At 40.8% G+C, this 4,293-nt stretch overlaps 1 pseudogene; it reads right to left on the bottom strand.

The window, feature by feature from the left end:
• Window positions 1–1,333: 1,333 nt before the first annotated feature.
• Window positions 1,334–3,679, bottom strand: LOC149160495 (L-type lectin-domain containing receptor kinase IV.1 pseudogene; annotated as a pseudogene).
• Window positions 3,680–4,293: the final 614 nt, after the last annotated feature.

Below are 4,293 nucleotides of genomic sequence, written 5' to 3'. Positions count from 1 at the left end.
TGCAATAACTTGCATCAATGTGAAACAATTTCACTGGAACCAAAATGGATAGCCTTACTTGAAGGCCCTACGTATACATAGTGGAACTGTATAATAAATTGGACTACATGTCATGGATGATATAATCCTATCTTCGAGCTAAAGTGGCTTAAGAGTTTAAATTTAAATAATTAACTGGGAGTTTGTGAACCTATTAATGCCAGTTGGCAGTTACTCAATCTTGATAAGAGCTATGACCTACCCCAAGAATTCTCCATCATCAAAATAATTGACATGGAGATAAAAAATGAAGTTAACCCATAATTTCCAAAAGAAATACAAGGAAACCTCCTAATTGTTGCAAGGACGTTTACCAAATAACATAAAGCATTGATCCATCTAGTTGTTTCTTCATGAAATACAAGGAAACCTCCTAATTGTTGCAAGGACGTTTACCAAATAACATAAAGCATTGATCCATCTAGTTGTTTCTTCATGTTGGGAGTGTCCACTAGTCCACAGAAAATATTCTTCTTCCTCGAATCAAGTGATTGGTTAGCTCTAAAGTCAATGAATAGCTGAACAATATTCTCTTTACCAATATTAGTTTTTTCACCTTTCTTACTAATGTTAGTTTACTAGTACTCCCTCATCCTAGCCATAATTGAAGATGGGCATGGCTAACAAAAACAATGATGATGTCAAATGAAGTGGTTAATGGAATATAAAATGACTCTCTTGTGTTCCTAAAGTCCCCCGTTAAATTTTAAAATTCATTTAAACATTAATTAATTTATTTCTATAAGTTTTGAATAGAGTTAAGATTTAAATTTCACAAATATTTTATTTTATAATAACAGGTAAATAATAACAACGTTTTAACAAAATATACATAGAAATAATATTTAAAATCAAATATACATGAAAATGAAAATGAAAAATTCTAAGTGATAATGATGATGTCATCTAGCATTTATGTGATTATGATGATGTTGTCGAGGCATTACTTTTATTGTAGAATTTTTGGGATCGATGATAAGAAAAAATCATGAATTTTGAATTTAATTGATAAGCATGTACATATTAATAGAGGAGAAATCACCATAAATGGAGGAATGAAAGGGAAAAAAAGTTAATAATTTTTCAATATGCATGTTTTTAAAGTAATTAAATGTTTATGTTATAATGAAAAAGGAAACCTTGAAACAATCTTTAAAAGCCCAAATCACCATAGATCAATGGAGGAATGAAAGGGAAAAAAGTTAATAATTTTTCAATATGCATGTTTTTAACGTAATTAAATGTTTATGTTATAATGAAAAAGGAAACCTTGAAACAATCTTTAAACGCCCACTCTAGTATACACTGTATTCTGCAGATTGTCCCAACATTTATAGTAATAAACGTAAAACAATAATATATCCCACGCCTTTCTCTGAATTGTGTAGAATAATTCTGTAGACCGCAGAATATAGTATTCAACCTTCGGAACATTTTGCAATTTGAATTAGCGGAGGCAGGATCGAGCCCATTCTTTTTGACCGCCTTTATTTCTTAGTAATATAACGGTGAAAGACCAGCTGTGGGTTAAAAACCCATAAAACTGACGTTTAACGAAGATATGCAGATGTCCGGAAGAGGAGCTTCGCCTTCCAGTATTTGGCAGGCATGGCGCATGCGCAGCCTGTTATCCGGCTCTGGGTGACAGCACAACAACCCCAATTTTAGCACCTTCTCCATCTCGCCCACATCATATCCGTCCTTCCCCAGCTTTGGATCCGATGCCTCCAGCAGCCTGTCCTCGCTGTACAGCTCCCATGCCCACTCCACTAAAATCGTTTGCTCGGCGTCCTTCGACAGATCCACGGGCCTCCTTCCGCATGCCACTTCCAACAGCAGAACCCCAAAACTGAATACATCCGAGCTGGGAGTGGCCTTCCCCGTGTATATCAGTTCCGGCGCTATGTACCCCAATGTTCCGACCACATGAGTCGTCCGAGGATTCTCGCTCTGATCATGCAGTCGAGCGAGGCCAAAATCTCCTAGCCGCCCGTTGAGCTCGGAATCCAGAAGTACGTTGCTTGCCTTGATGTCTCTGTGGATGACCGTTTTCTCCCATCCCTCGTGCAGATACAGCAGTCCCGCCGCCACGCCTTTCAGGATCGCGTATCGCCGAGGCCACGGCAGGACTAGGGTTCGGTTTCCGAATATCAGATTATCCAAGCTGCCGTTAGGCATATAGTCGTAAACTATGAATAAGTGTTTTTCCCTCCGGCACCAGCCCCGGAGATGGACCAGATTCCGGTGCTGTAGACGCCCCATGCTCGAGATCTCTGCGACGAACCCTTTCATTCCCTCCGTGAACTCCTTCGTTATGCACTTCACTGCGACTACTTGGCCGCTGCTCGGGAGGACGCCCTTGTAAACTTTGCCAAAACCCCCTTGTCCCAAAATGTTATCACCACGGAATCTGCTGGTGGCGATGCTGAGCTCCTTGTAAGGGAATCTATGGGGCCAGTACTCTTCCTCCCATTCTTCGATCGTTTCCCTGTTTTTCGCTCTTTTGAGAAACCAGACCGCCCAAATCCCAAGCGTGAAGAGAACCAAGGTGGCCACGGTGACGCCGGCTATGAATCCCGGGTCCAGATGTTTGGAATACATGTTAGCAAGTGAAGGGAGACGCGACACATTGACGGGCGGCGCCGTCCCTTCGTTGCTGAAGCTCCATGCCATAACGTAATGGTCTTCCACTAACATCCCTGTGGATGCTGAAAATCCAACAAACATCTTCTCTTTCAGAACACTGTGCAGATCAATTTTCATAGATATCAATGGCCTGTGCGGTCTCGGCGAGCCGGCTAACGTGATGGTAATGTTGAGAAGGCGTTGAGGATGATTGTAATCGATCCAGGCCTGTATGTTCTGTCCACTCTTGAGGCTCAGTCCATGGAAGCTGTCCACCCCATCCCAATAACCGGCAGGCACGGTCTGCTCCGAGATGAGGCTGTTGACGTCTACACCCACGTGGTTGTCGTCGGGATCATTGAATTCCGGATTCCTGCACGTATCGAACTCCACTGCAAATAAGTGATTGTATGGCCGCCCGTTGCTGGTGAGGTCTAACAAGCCCAAATACTGGGTCGCAGTAGCGCGAATGGGGTAACTGTGGGGCATCATGATGAAGGCTAGTCCATGTCCTCCGTCGTTAGAGGGAGGATGCACAATGGAAAAAACGAAGGTAGTGCTAAAGGAGAAACAAGTCTCGTTGCTTTTCATCTGCACGGGAATTGAATAGAGCGCGCGGCCGATGATATAGTACGATGGCTTTGTGAGAGCAAGCACGGACTTCGAGCCGATGACAGAAGCCTCCTCTTCCAAGATCAGGTGGGTTCCGTTAAATCCGTCGAAGATGAAAGTGGTGTGTGGATGATCCTCATCGACCTGTGCAGGAATAAGTGGTAAGAAGAGAGAGGTGCAGGCTATCAGGAGGAGTCTGCGCCATGGTATTAGCATCATTAGTCGTTTCTTTGGGTGGAGCGAAATTCCCCAAAATTCCTTCTGGGAAGAATAAATGGATGATGGATATTAATACATACTCAAGTGATCTATAGCCACAACATATATCAAATAAATGAAACAGAATGAAGTGTTGGGTGCAGTTATCTTCCAAAGATTTGGTAACCCTAAAAGCACCCTTCGAAAATCCTGGCAAGAGCATTGAAGGTCTACGTTTCTTATTGTAAATTTTTTATAACTTATGACCACGGAGATTTCGTATCGTTAAAATATTCCTCTTTCGGAACGAAAGAGGAATAACAGGGAAATGACCGACGAGATAAGAATAACAGGGAAATGACCGAGAAGATAAGACGTCGTATTGAGGAAGGAGGGAAGAATAACACAGGAATGACTCCGAAGAATGCCGCTTCATAATTACAAATGTAGAAGAGAAATTGCAATTCATAAATGTGAGAGTGACATTAACATCTTAGTTGTAATTTGGATTACTTCTCATCTCAAAATTATGACATCTTCCGACCCGTGATTTCATCCATGTTACTGGAGTGATGCTAGATAAACTCGGTGGTAAATAACGTGTTCAAAGAATTCTGGCTTCATTAAAAGTGAGTTGGCAACTAATTGACTAGAGAAGTCATCTTAGATTAAAATGTAGATATCAATTTATACTACACCGGTAAAAAAATAAAATTATAATTCTATTTTAAAATTTTAGTATAAAAAAATAATATATATATGTATGTATATATATGAATAGATTTGGCAAGTAGAATATATTTAAAATTACTTTTATAA

Source organism: Pinus tabuliformis, chromosome 5_2 (genome assembly GCF_031772625.1).
Source record: "Pinus tabuliformis cultivar Carrire ecotype Pingquan chromosome 5_2, CPIR1, whole genome shotgun sequence".
Taxonomy (NCBI): Eukaryota; Viridiplantae; Streptophyta; class Pinopsida; order Pinales; family Pinaceae; genus Pinus; species Pinus tabuliformis.
This window is presented reverse-complemented; position numbering and strand designations above follow the sequence as displayed.